The sequence below is a fragment of the Gekko japonicus genome, unplaced genomic scaffold (genome assembly GCF_001447785.1).
Source record: "Gekko japonicus isolate JY-2015 unplaced genomic scaffold, Gekko_japonicus_V1.1 scaffold602, whole genome shotgun sequence".
NCBI classification, from domain to species: domain Eukaryota; kingdom Metazoa; phylum Chordata; class Lepidosauria; order Squamata; family Gekkonidae; genus Gekko; species Gekko japonicus.
The window spans coordinates 17581-24228 of NW_015170292.1; positions in this window are offsets into that span (position 1 = coordinate 17581).

Genomic DNA, 6648 nt, shown 5'->3' on the forward strand with positions numbered 1-6648 from the left:
CTAAAGAGATGTGTGACTCCATGGCAAGCCATGTGAAGAATGGTATAGAAAAAAAGGCAGAGAGAGAGAGGAGGGATGAGAGGGCAGCTCCCGGGTTAAGACAAAGAGAGGCATCCAATTTAAGGAGATAGCAATTCTACACACTTAGAGTGTTATAGCGCCCCCTAATGTCCTGGCTGCTCAAGTGGCTGCTCAAGGAGCTGCGGTGGCTCAAGTGGTTAAGACGCTGAACTGCAGGCTGTGGAAGGTCAGTAGTTCAGCAGTTCGAGACCCGGGTGCCGCATGATGGAGGGAGCTCCCATCTCTAGTTCCAGCTCCTGCCAACCTAGCAGTTCGAAAGCAAGAAATTGCAAGTAGATAAATAGGTACCACTTCGGTGGGCAGGTAACAGCGTTCCGTGCGCCTTGGTGTTTAGTCATGCCGGCCACATGACCACGGAAACGTCTTCGGACACCGCTGGCTCTTCGGCTTTGAAACGGAGATGAGCACCGCAACCCTAGAGTCGGATTCGACTGGCTTTCGAGCAAGGGAACCTTTACCTTTACCTAATGTCCTGGCATGCTGAGTCACTCACTCCAAAAGAGGCGTCTTCTCTTCTTTTGGGAAGGGTGGACTGAGGCTGGAGAGCATGGTTGCCCCAAGGAGGGTCAATTTTCACCTCTTTCCAAGCTCTCTGAACAGTTGCTGAAAGCGGACAGCACAGTTTGCATGGCATGATCTTTTTCACAGAACGCACATCCCTTATTCGGCTTGCCCCTAGATAATATGGATCAGCCAGCATCAGAGAAAAGCATGCGGGGCTAATTAATTACAGTAGATTCACTTTCGAAGGCGTTAAAACCTTACCTATGTTTTCTCCAGCACCAAGATCTTGGTGGGAAGCTGAAGAGCAGTAGTACAAGAACATCTGCCTAAGCTGAAAGGTTTTATAGTGTCATGTTTTGGGACTCTTCCCAACAGCCTTTTGCAGAGGGAATTTAAATTCTTTCCATTGTTGTGTACAGATGGTTCGAGGGGGAAAAAAAATACAGTTTACAATTTTCTGCTCCAAAAATATTGGCCAGAAATCACAGCATTTGCTGATTATCATTTGTCTATTAAAGACATTGGATTCCTCTTTTCAGAAATGAATCAAGACATAATAGCAACCTGACACATTGTACATAAGACTTTGAAGGTTGGAGCCCACGGTGAGGCTCTGACGCTTCCCAATTCTCATTGCTTTCTGCAAAAAATTGGTATTTAGATAGTATATTTTAAAACAGTTTGGCCGGGGATTTTTTGTTGTTGTGAGTATTGTGTGTGAGTGTGCTTGTGAGCTTGGAAGTCATGGTGACTTCCAGTGACCCCTAGTGGGGCTAGGACTTTTCAGAGAGGTGGCTTGATATAACCTGCCTCTGGCCTCCCGGCCCTGGTATTCTTTGGAGGTCTCCCATCCAAGTACTTGCCAGGGTCGGCCCTGCTTAGCTTCCAAGATCTGACGAGATTGGGCTTGCCTGGGCTATCCAGGTCAGGCAGTTGAGGCTTTTGTGTGGCTCAAGAACAGCCAGAGATCAGTTGACAGTCCACCCAGAAAACTGACTCAGGTTGTTGTTTGTTAAGGACAAAAGCAGATGTTGTACTGAAGACTATCAACCTCTAGGTGGGGCTTGGAGATCTCATGGGATTATAAATACTCTCCAGAGCACAGAGATCTGTTCCCCTGCAGAAAAAGGCTTCTTTGGTGGGTAAACTATCTGACACTAGACCCCATTAAATACTCTCCAGAGCACAGAGATCTGTTCCCCTGCAGAAAAAGGCTTCTTTGGTGGGTAAACTATCTGACACTAGACCCCATTAAATTCCGTTCCCCTCCTCAAACCCTGACCCCCTCAGACTCTATCCTGAAATCTCCTGGAATGTCCCAACCTGCTTTTGGCAGCTCTAATTGTCCTAAATACTCCTCTGTTGTCAGATCAAGGTAAAGGGCTGTTGACCAAGATTGTGCGTTTAGCCCCCTAATATTTGCTTTTTCACAAGAGCTACAGGGGCATCCTTCTTATTTCCTCAGTAAGCAGAAAAGGCATCTGGTAATGACGTTGTTATACAGCAAGGTATTTGATCCGGTGAAGGTCATGTTTCAATCCATAGCCGTGATACGTTTTCGTTTGTCATGCTGTGCACAACACAGTGTAGTTCCTTGTCTAATTGCACCTATATTTTCCTCTAACTGGAGTAAAACAGCTGTGGGTGGGCATATCATAACAGGAAATGTTCCTCTTCCCCAGCACTGATGTAGTGCCAGTGTGGGAATCAGTGTGGTATAATGCTTAGCATGTCGGAAAGAGGTTCAGATCCTTCCACAACTGTGAAGCAACCTTAGGCCAGTCTTAGGCCCTTTAACCTACCTTAAAGGGTTGAAAGGATCTGCGGTGGCTCAAGTGGTTAAGACGCTGAACTGCAGGCTGTGGAAAGTCAGCAGTTCAGCAGTTCGAGACCCGGGTGCCCCATGATGGAGTGAGCTCCCATCTCTAGTTCCAGCTCCTGCCAACCTAGCAGTTCGAAAGCAAGAAATTGCAAGTAGATAAATAGGTACCACTTCGGTGGGAAGGTAACAGCGTTCCGTGCGCCTTGGCGTTTAGTCATGCTGGCCACATGGCCACGGAAACGTCTTTGGACAGCGCTGGCTCTTCGGCTTTGAAACGGAGATGAGCACCGCAACCCTAGAGTCGGACTCGACTGGCTTTCGAGCAAGGGAACCTTTACCTTTACCAAAGGGCTGATGTGAGGATAAAATAATGAAGGGGGATACCATTTAACTGCCTGGACCTTCTTGGGGAAGGAGCGGGATAACAGTAGATCAGTCCATCCTTTCATCTGCAGCTGTATTTCGAGGCTGAATGATACATCTGGGGCACCACAGAAAGAATGCCAATGCCATTAGTTTGGACCTGAGGAAGAAGGACTGATCTAAGAAAGGACATGGGACACTGGAAGAAACTGACCATTTGCTGTGCTTGAGTTTATGAAATGTTTCTGGTGTTGGCAGAGTTAAAAAAAAGCAGGGGCAGATTAACCATTAAGCAGACTAAGCACGTGCTTAGGGCACCAGGGCCAAAGGGGGCACCACAAACTTGGGAAAAGGGTGAAAAAGCTTAGTTTTTACAGTATATTGCGTTATCCTATGAATAAATTTTTGTATTGCTGCAACCTGCATTGTATATCTGGTCAGACAGGTCAACAACTAAAATGGACTGGGTCAGTGTGGAAGGGGGGGGCACCAAGATTGGTCAGTGCTTAGGGCACCAGTGAGCCTTAATCCGCCCCTGGAGTTCAGGAACTAATTCAACCCATGCTTTGGAGTTTGCTGTCTATGAAATTACTGCAACAGGACTATGCAAAAAGACAGTAACTGACTACAGGCCATTAATGTAGCAGCGAGGTCTTCAGAGCACAAGCACTAACACACAGCAGAGATAGAAAGCAAGAGGTAGGCTGAACCACAAGAGAGAAAAAAAATCAATAAACCCTAAACACTAGGGAATGCTCCGCAGCTTCCCCCAGGGTACAAGTGGACTAAAGTACTCTTTCAGCAGTATTTACAGTAATGAGACTTTTTGCAGGCTGTCGGTCCTCCAACTTCTGAAACAACAAAGGTTTCCCTCATTAGATATCACCCACTGTCTATTGCTATCTATGCATACATTTCAAGATTGTGCTAAAGTCATCCTCTTTAGACAGAATACCCTTACACAACTTTTCAAAGGATTGCAGGGAAACTAACCCCCCCCTCACTTTCACTAGTGTGAAATTCTATTGTTAATTCCACAATCTGAAGCAACTGTGACTTCTATTGATGTGAGGATAAAATAATGAAGGGGGATGCCATTTAACTGCCTGGACCTTCCTGGAGAAGGAGTGGGATAACAGTAGATCAGTCTATGGTGTGTGTTTTTTCAGCTCTAGGAAGGTTTCTCGGCCTGTCTAGTTCGTTCCCGTCAAAGTCCAAGCCTTTCGTAAGCCCGTTCATTTCCTTTTCATCCAGTGACTTACTTATTAGCGGACTGATGAGTATGAATTGCCCAATCAAGCTTTGTAGTACCAGGAAGTAAGGACATCTTTTCAAAGCTGTTTCTTGTGGATGTGTGGTGCCATCAAAATCAGTGGCATTGTTAATGGTAATTAGCAGTCAATCAGTGGCATTGTTAATGGTAATTAGCAATGATAATGAGCCCCACAGTGGTGTCATTTTGAAAGGATGACTGTTGCCTTCCTGCCCATCCAGTACAAGTGACAATCACAAAAGAAACACACACAGACACAGAGAGAGAGAGAGAGAAAGAGAACTGCAAAACACAAAAGGATTTAACCTTTTGGAATCAGTGTAACCTGAATCTCCATGTTGCTAGTGGCCTGTTTTGCAACCAGGACTATAAATACCAGGGAAGGAACTGGGCATCTGCTAAGTACGCCTTCTTCCTGCAGGCTGGGGTAACAGCTTGCTATCTGGTGTGGCATCCAAGCAGAATGGATGGAAAGGTTGCAATGTGTTCTGTGCTTGATGCTCACTGGGATGCCATATGCCCCGGGTACGCATGGGAACATAGCATCTGTAACATGCTACTATGTGAAGCTGGGTGTGCATGGAAACTAAGCATCCCTAATGTGCTCTTGGATGGGGGCAATTCTATTTCCAAAGGATTGCAACTAATGAAATTGCTCAAGAGCATCCAATTAAATCCTTCAGTTATGATCCCTCTGACTGGGAAGGGTATTTTCTTATCCTGAATATGATCTTCGTTTCCCTTCTCTTCCTTGAAGGAATGGGGTGGGGAGATCAGACAGCATCATGACTAAAAACAGGAGCACTTGTCTGCAATGACTTAATTGTTCCCACTACCATCTATCCACGTATCTCTCAGACTCTCTATCCCTCTGACATTTCTCTGCTTTTTCCTATATCCTCATTGTTATGTTCTCTATAAGGCTAGGAACCCTCTTTTCTAGCCATCCTTTTCTTTCAGTTGAATTTACTGCATTTCCCCCCCAGCCTAACATGATAGATGTCAAGTGGCTGTGCACACACATACACATAAACACACTTTGCATAAGGGATTATGTCAACAGTTATCTCATGGTTTCCTAGAGCAACTCACTGGTCTGTGAATAACCCCAGCAAAAGCATGTGATAGGGGAAAACACACATGCGATCCGCCCCTTCCAAAATCTTCGTACATGAACAGCAACCACTGATCTATAAACAAGCCCCTTGGACATTTGAGGGGAGGAGGGAAGGAAACAGAATAATACGTGGGCATTATTTGTCGACTTTATGCCAATTAGATCATCATTAACTGACGTGGATTTCAATTACCTGGACTGAAAACATGTTTGTCTCAATGATTTATCAGACTCCTTTCACTCGGTCACAATTACAGATAAACTGCTGCAATTCAATCAAGGGATGTCATCACTAAAGCTGCAGGAATATTTTATGTAGGGCGACCAACTCACCATAGGCTCTGCAGGAAAAGGTTCCCTCCTCTGGGCCACCCTTTGCACCACTCAGTCTCACATCAAGCCTTACACAGAAACAAACTGCATTACTTGCCTGGCTCTATGGGACCACGGGAAAGCCTAGTCCTTGGGCATTGTGTCCCCTTGTCTCCTCTCTTGGTGGCCATAGAGGATAAATAGATTGTCTGGGGCAAGGAACAATTTTGTTTTGGGTTCATTTTTAGGTCAGAAAACTAGGACTATGCTAAAAATAGATATATCCTATCTTCATCCTGTCCTTTTTGAGGAGGAGTTTCTCTCATTCTTCATTATATCTTTATAACAATTCTGTGAGAGATGGTAGGTTAAAAGAAAATGACCAGCCCAAAGTTACACAGTGAATTTTGGCTGAACTAGGATTTCAACAGGAGGACCAGGTCTCCTGCTATAGTGGGAGACTTCTCGCCCCTGCCCCTTCGTTTCCTGCTGCTGTCATTTGGGCTGAAAAGTGATGTCATGGAAATGCTGCAACATCACTTCCAGGTTTACAACTGGAAGTGACATCACATGTCTCTGAGACACTCTAGCAGTCCTCCCAAACTCTTGTTTAGCAACCCTAGATTTGAAGTATGGTTGTCCCAGGCCTAGTGTTGGTGTTTTAACCTTTATGCTATACTGTAATGGGAAAGAGCGCAAAGGGTCATCCTCTGGCAAAGTTTTCCTCTGGTAACCACTACAAGTTACTTTGAAGACAGTTGAGAATGTGGCCTGTTAAGTCGTGTGCTTAACAAAGACTTAATGGCCATTACCAAATATTTTTTTAGCTAAGGGTAAAAAATCCAACTGATGACCTCAACAACATATTAATGAAATTGTATTTCCCTTTAAGGGCACCTTCTGAGGTGGCTGTCTCACCCATTGAATAAAATGGATAGCCCAAGCAAGCCTGCTCTCATCAGACCTCAGCAGCTAAGCAGGGTTAACCCTGGCAAGTACTTGGATGGGAGACCTCCTTGAAATACCAGAGGTGGTAGGTGGGGGCAGGCTTTATTCAGCCATCTCTCTGAATATTCTCCAGGCCCCCAGTAGGGGTCAGTCACCAGAGGTCACCATGACTTCCAGGTGTATGCTCTCTCTCTCTCTCTCTCTCTCTCTCTCTCACACACACACACA